At 40.6% G+C, this 25,565-nt stretch overlaps 11 non-coding genes across 11 annotated transcripts; all 11 read left to right on the forward strand.

The window, feature by feature from the left end:
- The first annotated feature begins 203 nt into the window (after window positions 1–203).
- On the forward strand, window positions 204–343 carry LOC126210804 (U4 spliceosomal RNA). Its single transcript, XR_007540778.1, has one exon. It is a non-coding gene; the product is annotated as a U4 spliceosomal RNA (small nuclear RNA).
- Window positions 344–2,656: 2,313 nt separating this feature from the next.
- Window positions 2,657–2,796, forward strand: LOC126210805 (U4 spliceosomal RNA). Its single transcript, XR_007540779.1, has one exon. It is a non-coding gene; the product is annotated as a U4 spliceosomal RNA (small nuclear RNA).
- Window positions 2,797–5,127: 2,331 nt separating this feature from the next.
- LOC126210806 (U4 spliceosomal RNA) lies at window positions 5,128–5,267 on the forward strand. The gene has a single exon (XR_007540780.1). It is a non-coding gene; the product is annotated as a U4 spliceosomal RNA (small nuclear RNA).
- Window positions 5,268–7,599: 2,332 nt separating this feature from the next.
- On the forward strand, window positions 7,600–7,739 carry LOC126210807 (U4 spliceosomal RNA). Its single transcript, XR_007540781.1, has one exon. It is a non-coding gene; the product is annotated as a U4 spliceosomal RNA (small nuclear RNA).
- A 2,337-nt stretch (window positions 7,740–10,076) lies between these two features.
- LOC126210809 (U4 spliceosomal RNA) lies at window positions 10,077–10,216 on the forward strand. Its single transcript, XR_007540782.1, has one exon. It is a non-coding gene; the product is annotated as a U4 spliceosomal RNA (small nuclear RNA).
- Window positions 10,217–12,548: 2,332 nt separating this feature from the next.
- Window positions 12,549–12,688, forward strand: LOC126210810 (U4 spliceosomal RNA). The gene has a single exon (XR_007540783.1). It is a non-coding gene; the product is annotated as a U4 spliceosomal RNA (small nuclear RNA).
- Window positions 12,689–15,011: 2,323 nt separating this feature from the next.
- Window positions 15,012–15,151, forward strand: LOC126210811 (U4 spliceosomal RNA). The gene has a single exon (XR_007540784.1). It is a non-coding gene; the product is annotated as a U4 spliceosomal RNA (small nuclear RNA).
- Window positions 15,152–17,479: 2,328 nt separating this feature from the next.
- On the forward strand, window positions 17,480–17,619 carry LOC126210813 (U4 spliceosomal RNA). The gene has a single exon (XR_007540785.1). It is a non-coding gene; the product is annotated as a U4 spliceosomal RNA (small nuclear RNA).
- Window positions 17,620–19,940: 2,321 nt separating this feature from the next.
- On the forward strand, window positions 19,941–20,080 carry LOC126210814 (U4 spliceosomal RNA). The gene has a single exon (XR_007540786.1). It is a non-coding gene; the product is annotated as a U4 spliceosomal RNA (small nuclear RNA).
- A 2,326-nt stretch (window positions 20,081–22,406) lies between these two features.
- LOC126210816 (U4 spliceosomal RNA) lies at window positions 22,407–22,546 on the forward strand. Its single transcript, XR_007540788.1, has one exon. It is a non-coding gene; the product is annotated as a U4 spliceosomal RNA (small nuclear RNA).
- A 2,313-nt stretch (window positions 22,547–24,859) lies between these two features.
- On the forward strand, window positions 24,860–24,999 carry LOC126210817 (U4 spliceosomal RNA). The gene has a single exon (XR_007540789.1). It is a non-coding gene; the product is annotated as a U4 spliceosomal RNA (small nuclear RNA).
- The last annotated feature ends 566 nt before the right edge of the window (window positions 25,000–25,565 follow it).

Here is a 25,565-nt window from a genome sequence, read left to right on the forward strand (position 1 = left end):
AGACACAAGCAGCAGAGAACAGAAATTCTGCCTCTAATAAAATGTATTTTACTGTATTTTCTTCTGTATATTTCTGTATTTGTTTCCCCCAATGGAACTTGAGTAGTGTAAGGTAATACTGATAGGTATCAATGATGCAAGTACTTGTAGGTGTTTGGAACGAACGTCAGGTATAAATAGCAGTGCCAGGCGCTAGGTAGTTAATCTTTGCGCAGTGGCAATATCGTAACCAATGAAGTATAACTGAGGTGCGATTATTGCTAGTTGAAAACTTTTACCAATACCCCGCCAGAGAGATGTGAAATACCGTCTCTGTGGCAATTTTTGGCAACCCCTGAGGGGGTGTAAGTCTCATAGAAACAATGCTTCAAGCTGTGTTTATCTGTGTACTCATTCTGCACTTGTGGAAGTGTTTAGCTGATGGTTGTTAGGGACCATGTACACAGACCAGGCTGTGTTCACTGATGAATTGTGTACATGTCTTAGGCAGCTGGTGAGAAACATTCTCCTCAGTGCAAGATGTTGTGCAACTGCTATGTGTGAATAAAGATGTCAATGTGGACAGTTGAAATGTGGCTCTGTCTAGTGGCAATTCTTGCTCCATAGCATACTTGTGGTACACACATGCAGTGATTAGTGATAAATGTAGGATTTGACAAAACTTGTGTCAGAATTTAGGGGAGGAGACTAGGGCAGTACAGTGAGAGTTGGTGAGTGTGTGGGAGGCAGGTGTTGTACTTAATTCATTTTCACAGCACTGCCAGTGTTATAATTTGTGTTTGTGTCCTGATCATTAGATGCATGTTTGATCCTTTTTGGACACTGCTGTGTGTACACCTTGATAATTAGAACTTATGACCATGGAACTGCTGTTGATAATATTTGGCAATGAGTCTGTTGACTTGAGATGATTGATGTGTTAGGCTGCACAGTGCCTAGTAAGGGCACTCACATTGAGGACAGTGTCCTATCTGGTGTGTGTTACACGAAACAGGAAGAACTGTAATGTTGTGCAAGGCTTTGCCTCATTTTGAGAATACATACATGTGCTGTAGTGTGCAGAGCAGAGGGATTGAAAGAAAGGTAAGGGCTAGTAGCTATTTGGATGGTAACTAATGCAGTCCCTGATGTTGAGGTTTTGTTGAACCTTTATGTAGCTTACATGTTTCATCTAAAGGCTACTGGTGGAAAATCTCCTTCATGCAGTGATAACAGTGATTGTGCAGTAGAATTTGGTGGGCTGCAGCCATGGCATTTCCATTTTGAACAGTGTGATTAGTGCATTTCTTGGTGTATTCGTTGAACTGTAGATTTACTGTGTAAATGTGACACATAATACAGTGTGATAGTTTAAATGGGATGGTGAGCTTAATGATGGTCCAGTGTGCTATGAGAATGTATTGCATGTGGAATACTGAAGAGAGGGAACCAGTGCTTGTGGGGTACATTTTGTGACTGTATCTGTGAATATAAATCAAAGAATGCAATGAAACATACAGTGGTAGAGCAAGTGTAGGTGAGAATTGTAGCAGGAGTCGTGCATTTTTTTTTTTTTTTTTTTGTGAGCGGAACTAGTTGGCTTGTCATGGCTCATTCTTTCTGTCTCTCTTCATTAGAGAATACGACTCTTCCTATATGCAAGGTGAGCAAAATTTGCTGCCTACTATAGCACAAATGGACCCATAGAAAATGTCTTATTGTTTGGATCTGTTATGAATGGTTGGCACTCGAGATACTATTTAGCACACATTCAGATATTTTCATTTTTGTCAGGCAATATATTAGCTGGGGCCAATGAGACAGCAGGCGGGTTTGGATACTGTTAGCTTTCTATGATTCTTCTTGGACAAGAACATAAACAACAGTAGAGGAGTCCAAAATATATATTTTTGTGCAGGTTGTTTGGCGCAATGTGGAATAAGCGTGTATCTTGTATATTTAAGACTGCAGCACATGTTCCCAGCGCTATGAAGCAATTTACTGACTGATTTCTAGTTGTACTTTCCTGCAAGGTAAACTCATTTCAACAACTTAACCCAGCTACATGAGAGGATTTGTAAATCTCATTTCATTGTGTTTCCAGGGTGCCTACTCTGTTACACAAATATTTCACCCATCGACATTAATCAATTTCACGGCATGATTCGAGTAAAACTAGCATTTTATTGCTCAGTACGTCAAACAGCTTTTGCTGAGAAGTGTATGGTTTGTTAAGTTAATGTAAATGCAGCTGGCAGTTTTCTTGGTGTCTAGTACTAACCAGCGGCCACAAAATAACAAAATCTAACGATGAGTCTTAATGGGTGTGCCGGTATCTGCTAAATGAGGTTGTGCTACTTTCGTCCATGTGGGGCTAGGCGAGTGAGCAGTAGCGCGCCTGACGGTCAAGGGGAGAACTACTGTGCAGTTTTGAGCGTTTAAGATGGCGGTGAGTGGGCGTGTAAGCAACTATTAGACACAAGCAGCAAAGAACAGAAATTCTGCCTCTAATAAAATGTATTTTACTGTATTTTCTTCTGTATATTTCTGTATTTGTTTCCCCCAATGGAACTTGAGTAGTGTAAGGTAATACTGATAGGTATCAATGATGCAAGTACTTGTAGGTGTTTGGAACGAACGTCAGGTATAAATAGCAGTGCCAGGCGCTAGGTAGTTAATCTTTGCGCAGTGGCAATATCGTAACCAATGAAGTATAACTGAGGTGCGATTATTGCTAGTTGAAAACTTTTACCAATACCCCGCCAGAGAGATGTGAAATACCGTCTCTGTGGCAATTTTTGGCAACCCCTGAGGGGGTGTAAGTCTCATAGAAACAATGCTTCAAGCTGTGTTTATCTGTGTACTCATTCTGCACTTGTGGAAGTGTTTAGCTGATGGTTGTTAGGGACCATGTACACAGACCAGGCTGTGTTCACTGATGAATTGTGTACATGTCTTAGGCAGCTGGTGAGAAACATTCTCCTCAGTGCAAGATGTTGTGCAACTGCTATGTGTGAATAAAGATGTCAATGTGGACAGTTGAAATGTGGCTCTGTCTAGTGGCAATTCTTGCTCCATAGCATACTTGTGGTACACACATGCAGTGATTAGTGATAAATGTAGGATTTGACAAAACTTGTGTCAGAATTTAGGGGAGGAGACTAGGGCAGTACAGTGAGAGTTGGTGAGTGTGTGGGAGGCAGGTGTTGTACTTAATTCATTTTCACAGCACTGCCAGTGTTATAATTTGTGTTTGTGTCCTGATCATTAGATGCATGTTTGATCCTTTTTGGACACTGCTGTGTGTACACCTTGATAATTAGAACTTATGACCATGGAACTGCTGTTGATAATATTTGGCAATGAGTCTGTTGACTTGAGATGATTGATGTGTTAGGCTGCACAGTGCCTAGTAAGGGCACTCACATTGAGGACAGTGTCCTATCTGGTGTGTGTTACACGAAACAGGAAGAACTGTAATGTTGTGCAAGGCTTTGCCTCATTTTGAGAATACATACATGTGCTGTAGTGTGCAGAGCAGAGGGATTGAAAGAAAGGTAAGGGCTAGTAGCTATTTGGATGGTAACTAATGCAGTCCCTGATGTTGAGGTTTTGTTGAACCTTTATGTAGCTTACATGTTTCATCTAAAGGCTACTGGTGGAAAATCTCCTTCATGCAGTGATAACAGTGATTGTGCAGTAGAATTTGGTGGGCTGCAGCCATGGCATTTCCATTTTGAACAGTGTGATTAGTGCATTTCTTGGTGTATTCGTTGAACTGTAGATTTACTGTGTAAATGTGACACATAATACAGTGTGATAGTTTAAATGGGATGGTGAGCTTAATGATGGTCCAGTGTGCTATGAGAATGTATTGCATGTGGAATACTGAAGAGAGGGAACCAGTGCTTGTGGGGTACATTTTGTGACTGTATCTGTGAATATAAATCAAAGAATGCAATGAAACATACAGTGGTAGAGCAAGTGTAGGTGAGAATTGTAGCAGGAGTCGTGCATTTTTTTTTTTTTTTTTTTTTTTTTTTTTTTTTTTTTGTGAGCGGAACTAGTTGGCTTGTCATGGCTCATTCTTTCTGTCTCTCTTCATTAGAGAATACGACTCTTCCTATATGCAAGGTGAGCAAAATTTGCTGCCTACTATAGCACAAATGGACCCATAGAAAATGTCTTATTGTTTGGATCTGTTATGAATGGTTGGCACTCGAGATACTATTTAGCACACATTCAGATATTTTCATTTTTGTCAGGCAATATATTAGCTGGGGCCAATGAGACAGCAGGCGGGTTTGGATACTGTTAGCTTTCTATGATTCTTCTTGGACAAGAACATAAACAACAGTAGAGGAGTCCAAAATATATATTTTTGTGCAGGTTGTTTGGCGCAATGTGGAATAAGCGTGTATCTTGTATATTTAAGACTGCAGCACATGTTCCCAGCGCTATGAAGCAATTTACTGACTGATTTCTAGTTGTACTTTCCTGCAAGGTAAACTCATTTCAACAACTTAACCCAGCTACATGAGAGGATTTGTAAATCTCATTTCATTGTGTTTCCAGGGTGCCTACTCTGTTACACAAATATTTCACCCATCGACATTAATCAATTTCACGGCATGATTCGAGTAAAACTAGCATTTTATTGCTCAGTACGTCAAACAGCTTTTGCTGAGAAGTGTATGGTTTGTTAAGTTAATGTAAATGCAGCTGGCAGTTTTCTTGGTGTCTAGTACTAACCAGCGGCCACAAAATAACAAAATCTAACGATGAGTCTTAATGGGTGTGCCGGTATCTGCTAAATGAGGTTGTGCTACTTTCGTCCATGTGGGGCTAGGCGAGTGAGCAGTAGCGCGCCTGACGGTCAAGGGGAGAACTACTGTGCAGTTTTGAGCGTTTAAGATGGCGGTGAGTGGGCGTGTAAGCAACTATTAGACACAAGCAGCAAAGAACAGAAATTCTGCCTCTAATAAAATGTATTTTACTGTATTTTCTTCTGTATATTTCTGTATTTGTTTCCCCCAATGGAACTTGAGTAGTGTAAGGTAATACTGATAGGTATCAATGATGCAAGTACTTGTAGGTGTTTGGAACGAACGTCAGGTATAAATAGCAGTGCCAGGCGCTAGGTAGTTAATCTTTGCGCAGTGGCAATATCGTAACCAATGAAGTATAACTGAGGTGCGATTATTGCTAGTTGAAAACTTTTACCAATACCCCGCCAGAGAGATGTGAAATACCGTCTCTGTGGCAATTTTTGGCAACCCCTGAGGGGGTGTAAGTCTCATAGAAACAATGCTTCAAGCTGTGTTTATCTGTGTACTCATTCTGCACTTGTGGAAGTGTTTAGCTGATGGTTGTTAGGGACCATGTACACAGACCAGGCTGTGTTCACTGATGAATTGTGTACATGTCTTAGGCAGCTGGTGAGAAACATTCTCCTCAGTGCAAGATGTTGTGCAACTGCTATGTGTGAATAAAGATGTCAATGTGGACAGTTGAAATGTGGCTCTGTCTAGTGGCAATTCTTGCTCCATAGCATACTTGTGGTACACACATGCAGTGATTAGTGATAAATGTAGGATTTGACAAAACTTGTGTCAGAATTTAGGGGAGGAGACTAGGGCAGTACAGTGAGAGTTGGTGAGTGTGTGGGAGGCAGGTGTTGTACTTAATTCATTTTCACAGCACTGCCAGTGTTATAATTTGTGTTTGTGTCCTGATCATTAGATGCATGTTTGATCCTTTTTGGACACTGCTGTGTGTACACCTTGATAATTAGAACTTATGACCATGGAACTGCTGTTGATAATATTTGGCAATGAGTCTGTTGACTTGAGATGATTGATGTGTTAGGCTGCACAGTGCCTAGTAAGGGCACTCACATTGAGGACAGTGTCCTATCTGGTGTGTGTTACACGAAACAGGAAGAACTGTAATGTTGTGCAAGGCTTTGCCTCATTTTGAGAATACATACATGTGCTGTAGTGTGCAGAGCAGAGGGATTGAAAGAAAGGTAAGGGCTAGTAGCTATTTGGATGGTAACTAATGCAGTCCCTGATGTTGAGGTTTTGTTGAACCTTTATGTAGCTTACATGTTTCATCTAAAGGCTACTGGTGGAAAATCTCCTTCATGCAGTGATAACAGTGATTGTGCAGTAGAATTTGGTGGGCTGCAGCCATGGCATTTCCATTTTGAACAGTGTGATTAGTGCATTTCTTGGTGTATTCGTTGAACTGTAGATTTACTGTGTAAATGTGACACATAATACAGTGTGATAGTTTAAATGGGATGGTGAGCTTAATGATGGTCCAGTGTGCTATGAGAATGTATTGCATGTGGAATACTGAAGAGAGGGAACCAGTGCTTGTGGGGTACATTTTGTGACTGTATCTGTGAATATAAATCAAAGAATGCAATGAAACATACAGTGGTAGAGCAAGTGTAGGTGAGAATTGTAGCAGGAGTCGTGCATTTTTTTTTTTTTTTTTTTTTTTTTTTTTTTTTTTTTTGTGAGCGGAACTAGTTGGCTTGTCATGGCTCATTCTTTCTGTCTCTCTTCATTAGAGAATACGACTCTTCCTATATGCAAGGTGAGCAAAATTTGCTGCCTACTATAGCACAAATGGACCCATAGAAAATGTCTTATTGTTTGGATCTGTTATGAATGGTTGGCACTCGAGATACTATTTAGCACACATTCAGATATTTTCATTTTTGTCAGGCAATATATTAGCTGGGGCCAATGAGACAGCAGGCGGGTTTGGATACTGTTAGCTTTCTATGATTCTTCTTGGACAAGAACATAAACAACAGTAGAGGAGTCCAAAATATATATTTTTGTGCAGGTTGTTTGGCGCAATGTGGAATAAGCGTGTATCTTGTATATTTAAGACTGCAGCACATGTTCCCAGCGCTATGAAGCAATTTACTGACTGATTTCTAGTTGTACTTTCCTGCAAGGTAAACTCATTTCAACAACTTAACCCAGCTACATGAGAGGATTTGTAAATCTCATTTCATTGTGTTTCCAGGGTGCCTACTCTGTTACACAAATATTTCACCCATCGACATTAATCAATTTCACGGCATGATTCGAGTAAAACTAGCATTTTATTGCTCAGTACGTCAAACAGCTTTTGCTGAGAAGTGTATGGTTTGTTAAGTTAATGTAAATGCAGCTGGCAGTTTTCTTGGTGTCTAGTACTAACCAGCGGCCACAAAATAACAAAATCTAACGATGAGTCTTAATGGGTGTGCCGGTATCTGCTAAATGAGGTTGTGCTACTTTCGTCCATGTGGGGCTAGGCGAGTGAGCAGTAGCGCGCCTGACGGTCAAGGGGAGAACTACTGTGCAGTTTTGAGCGTTTAAGATGGCGGTGAGTGGGCGTGTAAGCAACTATTAGACACAAGCAGCAAAGAACAGAAATTCTGCCTCTAATAAAATGTATTTTACTGTATTTTCTTCTGTATATTTCTGTATTTGTTTCCCCCAATGGAACTTGAGTAGTGTAAGGTAATACTGATAGGTATCAATGATGCAAGTACTTGTAGGTGTTTGGAACGAACGTCAGGTATAAATAGCAGTGCCAGGCGCTAGGTAGTTAATCTTTGCGCAGTGGCAATATCGTAACCAATGAAGTATAACTGAGGTGCGATTATTGCTAGTTGAAAACTTTTACCAATACCCCGCCAGAGAGATGTGAAATACCGTCTCTGTGGCAATTTTTGGCAACCCCTGAGGGGGTGTAAGTCTCATAGAAACAATGCTTCAAGCTGTGTTTATCTGTGTACTCATTCTGCACTTGTGGAAGTGTTTAGCTGATGGTTGTTAGGGACCATGTACACAGACCAGGCTGTGTTCACTGATGAATTGTGTACATGTCTTAGGCAGCTGGTGAGAAACATTCTCCTCAGTGCAAGATGTTGTGCAACTGCTATGTGTGAATAAAGATGTCAATGTGGACAGTTGAAATGTGGCTCTGTCTAGTGGCAATTCTTGCTCCATAGCATACTTGTGGTACACACATGCAGTGATTAGTGATAAATGTAGGATTTGACAAAACTTGTGTCAGAATTTAGGGGAGGAGACTAGGGCAGTACAGTGAGAGTTGGTGAGTGTGTGGGAGGCAGGTGTTGTACTTAATTCATTTTCACAGCACTGCCAGTGTTATAATTTGTGTTTGTGTCCTGATCATTAGATGCATGTTTGATCCTTTTTGGACACTGCTGTGTGTACACCTTGATAATTAGAACTTATGACCATGGAACTGCTGTTGATAATATTTGGCAATGAGTCTGTTGACTTGAGATGATTGATGTGTTAGGCTGCACAGTGCCTAGTAAGGGCACTCACATTGAGGACAGTGTCCTATCTGGTGTGTGTTACACGAAACAGGAAGAACTGTAATGTTGTGCAAGGCTTTGCCTCATTTTGAGAATACATACATGTGCTGTAGTGTGCAGAGCAGAGGGATTGAAAGAAAGGTAAGGGCTAGTAGCTATTTGGATGGTAACTAATGCAGTCCCTGATGTTGAGGTTTTGTTGAACCTTTATGTAGCTTACATGTTTCATCTAAAGGCTACTGGTGGAAAATCTCCTTCATGCAGTGATAACAGTGATTGTGCAGTAGAATTTGGTGGGCTGCAGCCATGGCATTTCCATTTTGAACAGTGTGATTAGTGCATTTCTTGGTGTATTCGTTGAACTGTAGATTTACTGTGTAAATGTGACACATAATACAGTGTGATAGTTTAAATGGGATGGTGAGCTTAATGATGGTCCAGTGTGCTATGAGAATGTATTGCATGTGGAATACTGAAGAGAGGGAACCAGTGCTTGTGGGGTACATTTTGTGACTGTATCTGTGAATATAAATCAAAGAATGCAATGAAACATACAGTGGTAGAGCAAGTGTAGGTGAGAATTGTAGCAGGAGTCGTGCATTTTTTTTTTTTTTTTTTTTTTTTTTTTTTTTTTTTTTTTTTTGTGACCGGAACTAGTTGGCTTGTCATGGCTCATTCTTTCTGTCTCTCTTCATTAGAGAATACGACTCTTCCTATATGCAAGGTGAGCAAAATTTGCTGCCTACTATAGCACAAATGGACCCATAGAAAATGTCTTATTGTTTGGATCTGTTATGAATGGTTGGCACTCGAGATACTATTTAGCACACATTCAGATATTTTCATTTTTGTCAGGCAATATATTAGCTGGGGCCAATGAGACAGCAGGCGGGTTTGGATACTGTTAGCTTTCTATGATTCTTCTTGGACAAGAACATAAACAACAGTAGAGGAGTCCAAAATATATATTTTTGTGCAGGTTGTTTGGCGCAATGTGGAATAAGCGTGTATCTTGTATATTTAAGACTGCAGCACATGTTCCCAGCGCTATGAAGCAATTTACTGACTGATTTCTAGTTGTACTTTCCTGCAAGGTAAACTCATTTCAACAACTTAACCCAGCTACATGAGAGGATTTGTAAATCTCATTTCATTGTGTTTCCAGGGTGCCTACTCTGTTACACAAATATTTCACCCATCGACATTAATCAATTTCACGGCATGATTCGAGTAAAACTAGCATTTTATTGCTCAGTACGTCAAACAGCTTTTGCTGAGAAGTGTATGGTTTGTTAAGTTAATGTAAATGCAGCTGGCAGTTTTCTTGGTGTCTAGTACTAACCAGCGGCCACAAAATAACAAAATCTAACGATGAGTCTTAATGGGTGTGCCGGTATCTGCTAAATGAGGTTGTGCTACTTTCGTCCATGTGGGGCTAGGCGAGTGAGCAGTAGCGCGCCTGACGGTCAAGGGGAGAACTACTGTGCAGTTTTGAGCGTTTAAGATGGCGGTGAGTGGGCGTGTAAGCAACTATTAGACACAAGCAGCAAAGAACAGAAATTCTGCCTCTAATAAAATGTATTTTACTGTATTTTCTTCTGTATATTTCTGTATTTGTTTCCCCCAATGGAACTTGAGTAGTGTAAGGTAATACTGATAGGTATCAATGATGCAAGTACTTGTAGGTGTTTGGAACGAACGTCAGGTATAAATAGCAGTGCCAGGCGCTAGGTAGTTAATCTTTGCGCAGTGGCAATATCGTAACCAATGAAGTATAACTGAGGTGCGATTATTGCTAGTTGAAAACTTTTACCAATACCCCGCCAGAGAGATGTGAAATACCGTCTCTGTGGCAATTTTTGGCAACCCCTGAGGGGGTGTAAGTCTCATAGAAACAATGCTTCAAGCTGTGTTTATCTGTGTACTCATTCTGCACTTGTGGAAGTGTTTAGCTGATGGTTGTTAGGGACCATGTACACAGACCAGGCTGTGTTCACTGATGAATTGTGTACATGTCTTAGGCAGCTGGTGAGAAACATTCTCCTCAGTGCAAGATGTTGTGCAACTGCTATGTGTGAATAAAGATGTCAATGTGGACAGTTGAAATGTGGCTCTGTCTAGTGGCAATTCTTGCTCCATAGCATACTTGTGGTACACACATGCAGTGATTAGTGATAAATGTAGGATTTGACAAAACTTGTGTCAGAATTTAGGGGAGGAGACTAGGGCAGTACAGTGAGAGTTGGTGAGTGTGTGGGAGGCAGGTGTTGTACTTAATTCATTTTCACAGCACTGCCAGTGTTATAATTTGTGTTTGTGTCCTGATCATTAGATGCATGTTTGATCCTTTTTGGACACTGCTGTGTGTACACCTTGATAATTAGAACTTATGACCATGGAACTGCTGTTGATAATATTTGGCAATGAGTCTGTTGACTTGAGATGATTGATGTGTTAGGCTGCACAGTGCCTAGTAAGGGCACTCACATTGAGGACAGTGTCCTATCTGGTGTGTGTTACACGAAACAGGAAGAACTGTAATGTTGTGCAAGGCTTTGCCTCATTTTGAGAATACATACATGTGCTGTAGTGTGCAGAGCAGAGGGATTGAAAGAAAGGTAAGGGCTAGTAGCTATTTGGATGGTAACTAATGCAGTCCCTGATGTTGAGGTTTTGTTGAACCTTTATGTAGCTTACATGTTTCATCTAAAGGCTACTGGTGGAAAATCTCCTTCATGCAGTGATAACAGTGATTGTGCAGTAGAATTTGGTGGGCTGCAGCCATGGCATTTCCATTTTGAACAGTGTGATTAGTGCATTTCTTGGTGTATTCGTTGAACTGTAGATTTACTGTGTAAATGTGACACATAATACAGTGTGATAGTTTAAATGGGATGGTGAGCTTAATGATGGTCCAGTGTGCTATGAGAATGTATTGCATGTGGAATACTGAAGAGAGGGAACCAGTGCTTGTGGGGTACATTTTGTGACTGTATCTGTGAATATAAATCAAAGAATGCAATGAAACATACAGTGGTAGAGCAAGTGTAGGTGAGAATTGTAGCAGGAGTCGTGCATTTTTTTTTTTTTTTTTTTTTTTTTTTTTTTTTTTTTTGTGAGCGGAACTAGTTGGCTTGTCATGGCTCATTCTTTCTGTCTCTCTTCATTAGAGAATACGACTCTTCCTATATGCAAGGTGAGCAAAATTTGCTGCCTACTATAGCACAAATGGACCCATAGAAAATGTCTTATTGTTTGGATCTGTTATGAATGGTTGGCACTCGAGATACTATTTAGCACACATTCAGATATTTTCATTTTTGTCAGGCAATATATTAGCTGGGGCCAATGAGACAGCAGGCGGGTTTGGATACTGTTAGCTTTCTATGATTCTTCTTGGACAAGAACATAAACAACAGTAGAGGAGTCCAAAATATATATTTTTGTGCAGGTTGTTTGGCGCAATGTGGAATAAGCGTGTATCTTGTATATTTAAGACTGCAGCACATGTTCCCAGCGCTATGAAGCAATTTACTGACTGATTTCTAGTTGTACTTTCCTGCAAGGTAAACTCATTTCAACAACTTAACCCAGCTACATGAGAGGATTTGTAAATCTCATTTCATTGTGTTTCCAGGGTGCCTACTCTGTTACACAAATATTTCACCCATCGACATTAATCAATTTCACGGCATGATTCGAGTAAAACTAGCATTTTATTGCTCAGTACGTCAAACAGCTTTTGCTGAGAAGTGTATGGTTTGTTAAGTTAATGTAAATGCAGCTGGCAGTTTTCTTGGTGTCTAGTACTAACCAGCGGCCACAAAATAACAAAATCTAACGATGAGTCTTAATGGGTGTGCCGGTATCTGCTAAATGAGGTTGTGCTACTTTCGTCCATGTGGGGCTAGGCGAGTGAGCAGTAGCGCGCCTGACGGTCAAGGGGAGAACTACTGTGCAGTTTTGAGCGTTTAAGATGGCGGTGAGTGGGCGTGTAAGCAACTATTAGACACAAGCAGCAAAGAACAGAAATTCTGCCTCTAATAAAATGTATTTTACTGTATTTTCTTCTGTATATTTCTGTATTTGTTTCCCCCAATGGAACTTGAGTAGTGTAAGGTAATACTGATAGGTATCAATGATGCAAGTACTTGTAGGTGTTTGGAACGAACGTCAGGTATAAATAGCAGTGCCAGGCGCTAGGTAGTTAATCTTTGCGCAGTGGCAATATCGTAACCAATGAAGTATAACTGAGGTGCGATTATTGCTAGTTGAAAACTTTTACCAATACCCCGCCAGAGAGATGTGAAATACCGTCTCTGTGGCAATTTTTGGCAACCCCTGAGGGGGTGTAAGTCTCATAGAAACAATGCTTCAAGCTGTGTTTATCTGTGTACTCATTCTGCACTTGTGGAAGTGTTTAGCTGATGGTTGTTAGGGACCATGTACACAGACCAGGCTGTGTTCACTGATGAATTGTGTACATGTCTTAGGCAGCTGGTGAGAAACATTCTCCTCAGTGCAAGATGTTGTGCAACTGCTATGTGTGAATAAAGATGTCAATGTGGACAGTTGAAATGTGGCTCTGTCTAGTGGCAATTCTTGCTCCATAGCATACTTGTGGTACACACATGCAGTGATTAGTGATAAATGTAGGATTTGACAAAACTTGTGTCAGAATTTAGGGGAGGAGACTAGGGCAGTACAGTGAGAGTTGGTGAGTGTGTGGGAGGCAGGTGTTGTACTTAATTCATTTTCACAGCACTGCCAGTGTTATAATTTGTGTTTGTGTCCTGATCATTAGATGCATGTTTGATCCTTTTTGGACACTGCTGTGTGTACACCTTGATAATTAGAACTTATGACCATGGAACTGCTGTTGATAATATTTGGCAATGAGTCTGTTGACTTGAGATGATTGATGTGTTAGGCTGCACAGTGCCTAGTAAGGGCACTCACATTGAGGACAGTGTCCTATCTGGTGTGTGTTACACGAAACAGGAAGAACTGTAATGTTGTGCAAGGCTTTGCCTCATTTTGAGAATACATACATGTGCTGTAGTGTGCAGAGCAGAGGGATTGAAAGAAAGGTAAGGGCTAGTAGCTATTTGGATGGTAACTAATGCAGTCCCTGATGTTGAGGTTTTGTTGAACCTTTATGTAGCTTACATGTTTCATCTAAAGGCTACTGGTGGAAAATCTCCTTCATGCAGTGATAACAGTGATTGTGCAGTAGAATTTGGTGGGCTGCAGCCATGGCATTTCCATTTTGAACAGTGTGATTAGTGCATTTCTTGGTGTATTCGTTGAACTGTAGATTTACTGTGTAAATGTGACACATAATACAGTGTGATAGTTTAAATGGGATGGTGAGCTTAATGATGGTCCAGTGTGCTATGAGAATGTATTGCATGTGGAATACTGAAGAGAGGGAACCAGTGCTTGTGGGGTACATTTTGTGACTGTATCTGTGAATATAAATCAAAGAATGCAATGAAACATACAGTGGTAGAGCAAGTGTAGGTGAGAATTGTAGCAGGAGTCGTGCATTTTTTTTTTTTTTTTTTTTTTTTTTTTTGTGAGCGGAACTAGTTGGCTTGTCATGGCTCATTCTTTCTGTCTCTCTTCATTAGAGAATACGACTCTTCCTATATGCAAGGTGAGCAAAATTTGCTGCCTACTATAGCACAAATGGACCCATAGAAAATGTCTTATTGTTTGGATCTGTTATGAATGGTTGGCACTCGAGATACTATTTAGCACACATTCAGATATTTTCATTTTTGTCAGGCAATATATTAGCTGGGGCCAATGAGACAGCAGGCGGGTTTGGATACTGTTAGCTTTCTATGATTCTTCTTGGACAAGAACATAAACAACAGTAGAGGAGTCCAAAATATATATTTTTGTGCAGGTTGTTTGGCGCAATGTGGAATAAGCGTGTATCTTGTATATTTAAGACTGCAGCACATGTTCCCAGCGCTATGAAGCAATTTACTGACTGATTTCTAGTTGTACTTTCCTGCAAGGTAAACTCATTTCAACAACTTAACCCAGCTACATGAGAGGATTTGTAAATCTCATTTCATTGTGTTTCCAGGGTGCCTACTCTGTTACACAAATATTTCACCCATCGACATTAATCAATTTCACGGCATGATTCGAGTAAAACTAGCATTTTATTGCTCAGTACGTCAAACAGCTTTTGCTGAGAAGTGTATGGTTTGTTAAGTTAATGTAAATGCAGCTGGCAGTTTTCTTGGTGTCTAGTACTAACCAGCGGCCACAAAATAACAAAATCTAACGATGAGTCTTAATGGGTGTGCCGGTATCTGCTAAATGAGGTTGTGCTACTTTCGTCCATGTGGGGCTAGGCGAGTGAGCAGTAGCGCGCCTGACGGTCAAGGGGAGAACTACTGTGCAGTTTTGAGCGTTTAAGATGGCGGTGAGTGGGCGTGTAAGCAACTATTAGACACAAGCAGCAAAGAACAGAAATTCTGCCTCTAATAAAATGTATTTTACTGTATTTTCTTCTGTATATTTCTGTATTTGTTTCCCCCAATGGAACTTGAGTAGTGTAAGGTAATACTGATAGGTATCAATGATGCAAGTACTTGTAGGTGTTTGGAACGAACGTCAGGTATAAATAGCAGTGCCAGGCGCTAGGTAGTTAATCTTTGCGCAGTGGCAATATCGTAACCAATGAAGTATAACTGAGGTGCGATTATTGCTAGTTGAAAACTTTTACCAATACCCCGCCAGAGAGATGTGAAATACCGTCTCTGTGGCAATTTTTGGCAACCCCTGAGGGGGTGTAAGTCTCATAGAAACAATGCTTCAAGCTGTGTTTATCTGTGTACTCATTCTGCACTTGTGGAAGTGTTTAGCTGATGGTTGTTAGGGACCATGTACACAGACCAGGCTGTGTTCACTGATGAATTGTGTACATGTCTTAGGCAGCTGGTGAGAAACATTCTCCTCAGTGCAAGATGTTGTGCAACTGCTATGTGTGAATAAAGATGTCAATGTGGACAGTTGAAATGTGGCTCTGTCTAGTGGCAATTCTTGCTCCATAGCATACTTGTGGTACACACATGCAGTGATTAGTGATAAATGTAGGATTTGACAAAACTTGTGTCAGAATTTAGGGGAGGAGACTAGGGCAGTACAGTGAGAGTTGGTGAGTGTGTGGGAGGCAGGTGTTGTACTTAATTCATTTTCACAGCACTGCCAGTGTTATAATTTGTGTTTGTGTCCTGATCATTAGATGCATGTTTGATCCTTTTTGGACACTGCTGTGTGTACACCTTGATAATTAGAACTTATGACCATGGAACTGCTGTTGATAATATTTGGCAATGAGTCTGTTGACTTGAGATGATTGATGTGTTAGGCTGCACAGTGCCTAGTAAGGGCACTCACATTGAGGACAGTGTCCTATCTGGTGTGTGTTACACGAAACAGGAAGAACTGTAATGTTGTGCAAGGCTTTGCCTCATTTTGAGAATACATACATGTGCTGTAGTGTGCAGAGCAGAGGGATTGAAAGAAAGGTAAGGGCTAGTAGCTATTTGGATGGTAACTAATGCAGTCCCTGATGTTGAGGTTTTGTTGAACCTTTATGTAGCTTACATGTTTCATCTAAAGGCTACTGGTGGAAAATCTCCTTCATGCAGTGATAACAGTGATTGTGCAGTAGAATTTGGTGGGCTGCAGCCATGGCATTTCCATTTTGAACAGTGTGATTAGTGCATTTCTTGGTGTATTCGTTGAACTGTAGATTTACTGTGTAAATGTGACACATAATACAGTGTGATAGTTTAAATGGGATGGTGAGCTTAATGATGGTCCAGTGTGCTATGAGAATGTATTGCATGTGGAATACTGAAGAGAGGGAACCAGTGCTTGTGGGGTACATTTTGTGACTGTATCTGTGAATATAAATCAAAGAATGCAATGAAACATACAGTGGTAGAGCAAGTGTAGGTGAGAATTGTAGCAGGAGTCGTGCATTTTTTTTTTTTTTTTTTTTTTTTTTTTTTTTTTGTGAGCGGAACTAGTTGGCTTGTCATGGCTCATTCTTTCTGTCTCTCTTCATTAGAGAATACGACTCTTCCTATATGCAAGGTGAGCAAAATTTGCTGCCTACTATAGCACAAATGGACCCATAGAAAATGTCTTATTGTTTGGATCTGTTATGAATGGTTGGCACTCGAGATACTATTTAGCACACATTCAGATATTTTCATTTTTGTCAGGCAATATATTAGCTGGGGCCAATGAGACAGCAGGCGGGTTTGGATACTGTTAGCTTTCTATGATTCTTCTTGGACAAGAACATAAACAACAGTAGAGGAGTCCAAAATATATATTTTTGTGCAGGTTGTTTGGCGCAATGTGGAATAAGCGTGTATCTTGTATATTTAAGACTGCAGCACATGTTCCCAGCGCTATGAAGCAATTTACTGACTGATTTCTAGTTGTACTTTCCTGCAAGGTAAACTCATTTCAACAACTTAACCCAGCTACATGAGAGGATTTGTAAATCTCATTTCATTGTGTTTCCAGGGTGCCTACTCTGTTACACAAATATTTCACCCATCGACATTAATCAATTTCACGGCATGATTCGAGTAAAACTAGCATTTTATTGCTCAGTACGTCAAACAGCTTTTGCTGAGAAGTGTATGGTTTGTTAAGTTAATGTAAATGCAGCTGGCAGTTTTCTTGGTGTCTAGTACTAACCAGCGGCCACAAAATAACAAAATCTAACGATGAGTCTTAATGGGTGTGCCGGTATCTGCTAAATGAGGTTGTGCTACTTTCGTCCATGTGGGGCTAGGCGAGTGAGCAGTAGCGCGCCTGACGGTCAAGGGGAGAACTACTGTGCAGTTTTGAGCGTTTAAGATGGCGGTGAGTGGGCGTGTAAGCAACTATTAGACACAAGCAGCAAAGAACAGAAATTCTGCCTCTAATAAAATGTATTTTACTGTATTTTCTTCTGTATATTTCTGTATTTGTTTCCCCCAATGGAACTTGAGTAGTGTAAGGTAATACTGATAGGTATCAATGATGCAAGTACTTGTAGGTGTTTGGAACGAACGTCAGGTATAAATAGCAGTGCCAGGCGCTAGGTAGTTAATCTTTGCGCAGTGGCAATATCGTAACCAATGAAGTATAACTGAGGTGCGATTATTGCTAGTTGAAAACTTTTACCAATACCCCGCCAGAGAGATGTGAAATACCGTCTCTGTGGCAATTTTTGGCAACCCCTGAGGGGGTGTAAGTCTCATAGAAACAATGCTTCAAGCTGTGTTTATCTGTGTACTCATTCTGCACTTGTGGAAGTGTTTAGCTGATGGTTGTTAGGGACCATGTACACAGACCAGGCTGTGTTCACTGATGAATTGTGTACATGTCTTAGGCAGCTGGTGAGAAACATTCTCCTCAGTGCAAGATGTTGTGCAACTGCTATGTGTGAATAAAGATGTCAATGTGGACAGTTGAAATGTGGCTCTGTCTAGTGGCAATTCTTGCTCCATAGCATACTTGTGGTACACACATGCAGTGATTAGTGATAAATGTAGGATTTGACAAAACTTGTGTCAGAATTTAGGGGAGGAGACTAGGGCAGTACAGTGAGAGTTGGTGAGTGTGTGGGAGGCAGGTGTTGTACTTAATTCATTTTCACAGCACTGCCAGTGTTATAATTTGTGTTTGTGTCCTGATCATTAGATGCATGTTTGATCCTTTTTGGACACTGCTGTGTGTACACCTTGATAATTAGAACTTATGACCATGGAACTGCTGTTGATAATATTTGGCAATGAGTCTGTTGACTTGAGATGATTGATGTGTTAGGCTGCACAGTGCCTAGTAAGGGCACTCACATTGAGGACAGTGTCCTATCTGGTGTGTGTTACACGAAACAGGAAGAACTGTAATGTTGTGCAAGGCTTTGCCTCATTTTGAGAATACATACATGTGCTGTAGTGTGCAGAGCAGAGGGATTGAAAGAAAGGTAAGGGCTAGTAGCTATTTGGATGGTAACTAATGCAGTCCCTGATGTTGAGGTTTTGTTGAACCTTTATGTAGCTTACATGTTTCATCTAAAGGCTACTGGTGGAAAATCTCCTTCATGCAGTGATAACAGTGATTGTGCAGTAGAATTTGGTGGGCTGCAGCCATGGCATTTCCATTTTGAACAGTGTGATTAGTGCATTTCTTGGTGTATTCGTTGAACTGTAGATTTACTGTGTAAATGTGACACATAATACAGTGTGATAGTTTAAATGGGATGGTGAGCTTAATGATGGTCCAGTGTGCTATGAGAATGTATTGCATGTGGAATACTGAAGAGAGGGAACCAGTGCTTGTGGGGTACATTTTGTGACTGTATCTGTGAATATAAATCAAAGAATGCAATGAAACATACAGTGGTAGAGCAAGTGTAGGTGAGAATTGTAGCAGGAGTCGTGCATTTTTTTTTTTTTTTTTTTTTTTTTTTGTGAGCGGAACTAGTTGGCTTGTCATGGCTCATTCTTTCTGTCTCTCTTCATTAGAGAATACGACTCTTCCTATATGCAAGGTGAGCAAAATTTGCTGCCTACTATAGCACAAATGGACCCATAGAAAATGTCTTATTGTTTGGATCTGTTATGAATGGTTGGCACTCGAGATACTATTTAGCACACATTCAGATATTTTCATTTTTGTCAGGCAATATATTAGCTGGGGCCAATGAGACAGCAGGCGGGTTTGGATACTGTTAGCTTTCTATGATTCTTCTTGGACAAGAACATAAACAACAGTAGAGGAGTCCAAAATATATATTTTTGTGCAGGTTGTTTGGCGCAATGTGGAATAAGCGTGTATCTTGTATATTTAAGACTGCAGCACATGTTCCCAGCGCTATGAAGCAATTTACTGACTGATTTCTAGTTGTACTTTCCTGCAAGGTAAACTCATTTCAACAACTTAACCCAGCTACATGAGAGGATTTGTAAATCTCATTTCATTGTGTTTCCAGGGTGCCTACTCTGTTACACAAATATTTCACCCATCGACATTAATCAATTTCACGGCATGATTCGAGTAAAACTAGCATTTTATTGCTCAGTACGTCAAACAGCTTTTGCTGAGAAGTGTATGGTTTGTTAAGTTAATGTAAATGCAGCTGGCAGTTTTCTTGGTGTCTAGTACTAACCAGCGGCCACAAAATAACAAAATCTAACGATGAGTCTTAATGGGTGTGCCGGTATCTGCTAAATGAGGTTGTGCTACTTTCGTCCATGTGGGGCTAGGCGAGTGAGCAGTAGCGCGCCTGACGGTCAAGGGGAGAACTACTGTGCAGTTTTGAGCGTTTAAGATGGCGGTGAGTGGGCGTGTAAGCAACTATTAGACACAAGCAGCAAAGAACAGAAATTCTGCCTCTAATAAAATGTATTTTACTGTATTTTCTTCTGTATATTTCTGTATTTGTTTCCCCCAATGGAACTTGAGTAGTGTAAGGTAATACTGATAGGTATCAATGATGCAAGTACTTGTAGGTGTTTGGAACGAACGTCAGGTATAAATAGCAGTGCCAGGCGCTAGGTAGTTAATCTTTGCGCAGTGGCAATATCGTAACCAATGAAGTATAACTGAGGTGCGATTATTGCTAGTTGAAAACTTTTACCAATACCCCGCCAGAGAGATGTGAAATACCGTCTCTGTGGCAATTTTTGGCAACCCCTGAGGGGGTGTAAGTCTCATAGAAACAATGCTTCAAGCTGTGTTTATCTGTGTACTCATTCTGCACTTGTGGAAGTGTTTAGCTGATGGTTGTTAGGGACCATGTACACAGACCAGGCTGTGTTCACTGATGAATTGTGTACATGTCTTAGGCAGCTGGTGAGAAACATTCTCCTCAGTGCAAGATGTTGTGCAACTGCTATGTGTGAATAAAGATGTCAATGTGGACAGTTGAAATGTGGCTCTGTCTAGTGGCAATTCTTGCTCCATAGCATACTTGTGGTACACACATGCAGTGATTAGTGATAAATGTAGGATTTGACAAAACTTGTGTCAGAATTTAGGGGAGGAGACTAGGGCAGTACAGTGAGAGTTGGTGAGTGTGTGGGAGGCAGGTGTTGTACTTAATTCATTTTCACAGCACTGCCAGTGTTATAATTTGTGTTTGTGTCCTGATCATTAGATGCATGTTTGATCCTTTTTGGACACTGCTGTGTGTACACCTTGATAATTAGAACTTATGACCATGGAACTGCTGTTGATAATATTTGGCAATGAGTCTGTTGACTTGAGATGATTGATGTGTTAGGCTGCACAGTGCCTAGTAAGGGCACTCACATTGAGGACAGTGTCCTATCTGGTGTGTGTTACACGAAACAGGAAGAACTGTAATGTTGTGCAAGGCTTTGCCTCATTTTGAGAATACATACATGTGCTGTAGTGTGCAGAGCAGAGGGATTGAAAGAAAGGTAAGGGCTAGTAGCTATTTGGATGGTAACTAATGCAGTCCCTGATGTTGAGGTTTTGTTGAACCTTTATGTAGCTTACATGTTTCATCTAAAGGCTACTGGTGGAAAATCTCCTTCATGCAGTGATAACAGTGATTGTGCAGTAGAATTTGGTGGGCTGCAGCCATGGCATTTCCATTTTGAACAGTGTGATTAGTGCATTTCTTGGTGTATTCGTTGAACTGTAGATTTACTGTGTAAATGTGACACATAATACAGTGTGATAGTTTAAATGGGATGGTGAGCTTAATGATGGTCCAGTGTGCTATGAGAATGTATTGCATGTGGAATACTGAAGAGAGGGAACCAGTGCTTGTGGGGTACATTTTGTGACTGTATCTGTGAATATAAATCAAAGAATGCAATGAAACATACAGTGGTAGAGCAAGTGTAGGTGAGAATTGTAGCAGGAGTCGTGCATTTTTTTTTTTTTTTTTTTTTTTTTTTTTTTTGTGAGCGGAACTAGTTGGCTTGTCATGGCTCATTCTTTCTGTCTCTCTTCATTAGAGAATACGACTCTTCCTATATGCAAGGTGAGCAAAATTTGCTGCCTACTATAGCACAAATGGACCCATAGAAAATGTCTTATTGTTTGGATCTGTTATGAATGGTTGGCACTCGAGATACTATTTAGCACACATTCAGATATTTTCATTTTTGTCAGGCAATATATTAGCTGGGGCCAATGAGACAGCAGGCGGGTTTGGATACTGTTAGCTTTCTATGATTCTTCTTGGACAAGAACATAAACAACAGTAGAGGAGTCCAAAATATATATTTTTGTGCAGGTTGTTTGGCGCAATGTGGAATAAGCGTGTATCTTGTATATTTAAGACTGCAGCACATGTTCCCAGCGCTATGAAGCAATTTACTGACTGATTTCTAGTTGTACTTTCCTGCAAGGTAAACTCATTTCAACAACTTAACCCAGCTACATGAGAGGATTTGTAAATCTCATTTCATTGTGTTTCCAGGGTGCCTACTCTGTTACACAAATATTTCACCCATCGACATTAATCAATTTCACGGCATGATTCGAGTAAAACTAGCATTTTATTGCTCAGTACGTCAAACAGCTTTTGCTGAGAAGTGTATGGTTTGTTAAGTTAATGTAAATGCAGCTGGCAGTTTTCTTGGTGTCTAGTACTAACCAGCGGCCACAAAATAACAAAATCTAACGATGAGTCTTAATGGGTGTGCCGGTATCTGCTAAATGAGGTTGTGCTACTTTCGTCCATGTGGGGCTAGGCGAGTGAGCAGTAGCGCGCCTGACGGTCAAGGGGAGAACTACTGTGCAGTTTTGAGCGTTTAAGATGGCGGTGAGTGGGCGTGTAAGCAACTATTAGACACAAGCAGCAGAGAACAGAAATTCTGCCTCTAATAAAATGTATTTTACTGTATTTTCTTCTGTATATTTCTGTATTTGTTTCCCCCAATGGAACTTGAGTAGTGTAAGGTAATACTGATAGGTATCAATGATGCAAGTACTTGTAGGTGTTTGGAACGAACGTCAGGTATAAATAGCAGTGCCAGGCGCTAGGTAGTTAATCTTTGCGCAGTGGCAATATCGTAACCAATGAAGTATAACTGAGGTGCGATTATTGCTAGTTGAAAACTTTTACCAATACCCCGCCAGAGAGATGTGAAATACCGTCTCTGTGGCAATTTTTGGCAACCCCTGAGGGGGTGTAAGTCTCATAGAAACAATGCTTCAAGCTGTGTTTATCTGTGTACTCATTCTGCACTTGTGGAAGTGTTTAGCTGATGGTTGTTAGGGACCATGTACACAGACCAGGCTGTGTTCACTGATGAATTGTGTACATGTCTTAGGCAGCTGGTGAGAAACATTCTCCTCAGTGCAAGATGTTGTGCAACTGCTATGTGTGAATAAAGATGTCAATGTGGACAGTTGAAATGTGGCTCTGTCTAGTGGCAATTCTTGCTCCATAGCATACTTGTGGTACACACATGCAGTGATTAGTGATAAATGTAGGATTTGACAAAACTTGTGTCAGAATTTAGGGGAGGAGACTAGGGCAGTACAGTGAGAGTTGGTGAGTGTGTGGGAGGCAGGTGTTGTACTTAATTCATTTTCACAGCACTGCCAGTGTTATAATTTGTGTTTGTGTCCTGATCATTAGATGCATGTTTGATCCTTTTTGGACACTGCTGTGTGTACACCTTGATAATTAGAACTTATGACCATGGAACTGCTGTTGATAATATTTGGCAATGAGTCTGTTGACTTGAGATGATTGATGTGTTAGGCTGCACAGTGCCTAGTAAGGGCACTCACATTGAGGACAGTGTCCTATCTGGTGTGTGTTACACGAAACAGGAAGAACTGTAATGTTGTGCAAGGCTTTGCCTCATTTTGAGAATACATACATGTGCTGTAGTGTGCAGAGCAGAGGGATTGAAAGAAAGGTAAGGGCTAGTAGCTATTTGGATGGTAACTAATGCAGTCCCTGATGTTGAGGTTTTGTTGAACCTTTATGTAGCTTACATGTTTCATCTAAAGGCTACTGGTGGAAAATCTCCTTCATGCAGTGATAACAGTGATTGTGCAGTAGAATTTGGTGGGCTGCAGCCATGGCATTTCCATTTTGAACAGTGTGATTAGTGCATTTCTTGGTGTATTCGTTGAACTGTAGATTTACTGTGTAAATGTGACACATAATACAGTGTGATAGTTTAAATGGGATGGTGAGCTTAATGATGGTCCAGTGTGCTATGAGAATGTATTGCATGTGGAATACTGAAGAGAGGGAACCAGTGCTTGTGGGGTACATTTTGTGACTGTATCTGTGAATATAAATCAAAGAATGCAATGAAACATACAGTGGTAGAGCAAGTGTAGGTGAGAATTGTAGCAGGAGTCGTGCATTTTTTTTTTTTTTTTTTTGTGAGCGGAACTAGTTGGCTTGTCATGGCTCATTCTTTCTGTCTCTCTTCATTAGAGAATACGACTCTTCCTATATGCAAGGTGAGCAAAATTTGCTGCCTACTATAGCACAAATGGACCCATAGAAAATGTCTTATTGTTTGGATCTGTTATGAATGGTTGGCACTCGAGATACTATTTAGCACACATTCAGATATTTTCATTTTTGTCAGGCAATATATTAGCTGGGGCCAATGAGACAGCAGGCGGGTTTGGATACTGTTAGCTTTCTATGATTCTTCTTGGACAAGAACATAAACAACAGTAGAGGAGTCCAAAATATATATTTTTGTGCAGGTTGTTTGGCGCAATGTGGAATAAGCGTGTATCTTGTATATTTAAGACTGCAGCACATGTTCCCAGCGCTATGAAGCAATTTACTGACTGATTTCTAGTTGTACTTTCCTGCAAGGTAAACTCATTTCAACAACTTAACCCAGCTACATGAGAGGATTTGTAAATCTCATTTCATTGTGTTTCCAGGGTGCCTACTCTGTTACACAAATATTTCACCCATCGACATTAATCAATTTCACGGCATGATTCGAGTAAAACTAGCATTTTATTGCTCAGTACGTCAAACAGCTTTTGCTGAGAAGTGTATGGTTTGTTAAGTTAATGTAAATGCAGCTGGCAGTTTTCTTGGTGTCTAGTACTAACCAGCGGCCACAAAATAACAAAATCTAACGATGAGTCTTAATGGGTGTGCCGGTATCTGCTAAATGAGGTTGTGCTACTTTCGTCCATGTGGGGCTAGGCGAGTGAGCAGTAGCGCGCCTGACGGTCAAGGGGAGAACTACTGTGCAGTTTTGAGCGTTTAAGATGGCGGTGAGTGGGCGTGTAAGCAACTATTAGACACAAGCAGCAAAGAACAGAAATTCTGCCTCTAATAAAATGTATTTTACTGTATTTTCTTCTGTATATTTCTGTATTTGTTTCCCCCAATGGAACTTGAGTAGTGTAAGGTAATACTGATAGGTATCAATGATGCAAGTACTTGTAGGTGTTTGGAACGAACGTCAGGTATAAATAGCAGTGCCAGGCGCTAGGTAGTTAATCTTTGCGCAGTGGCAATATCGTAACCAATGAAGTATAACTGAGGTGCGATTATTGCTAGTTGAAAACTTTTACCAATACCCCGCCAGAGAGATGTGAAATACCGTCTCTGTGGCAATTTTTGGCAACCCCTGAGGGGGTGTAAGTCTCATAGAAACAATGCTTCAAGCTGTGTTTATCTGTGTACTCATTCTGCACTTGTGGAAGTGTTTAGCTGATGGTTGTTAGGGACCATGTACACAGACCAGGCTGTGTTCACTGATGAATTGTGTACATGTCTTAGGCAGCTGGTGAGAAACATTCTCCTCAGTGCAAGATGTTGTGCAACTGCTATGTGTGAATAAAGATGTCAATGTGGACAGTTGAAATGTGGCTCTGTCTAGTGGCAATTCTTGCTCCATAGCATACTTGTGGTACACACATGCAGTGATTAGTGATAAATGTAGGATTTGACAAAACTTGTGTCAGAATTTAGGGGAGGAGACTAGGGCAGTACAGTGAGAGTTGGTGAGTGTGTGGGAGGCAGGTGTTGTACTTAATTCATTTTCACAGCACTGCCAGTGTTATAATTTGTGTTTGTGTCCTGATCATTAGATGCATGTTTGATCCTTTTTGGACACTGCTGTGTGTACACCTTGATAATTAGAACTTATGACCATGGAACTGCTGTTGATAATATTTGGCAATGAGTCTGTTGACTTGAGAT

Source organism: Schistocerca nitens, chromosome 10, assembly GCF_023898315.1.
Source record: "Schistocerca nitens isolate TAMUIC-IGC-003100 chromosome 10, iqSchNite1.1, whole genome shotgun sequence".
Taxonomy (NCBI): domain Eukaryota; kingdom Metazoa; phylum Arthropoda; class Insecta; order Orthoptera; family Acrididae; genus Schistocerca; species Schistocerca nitens.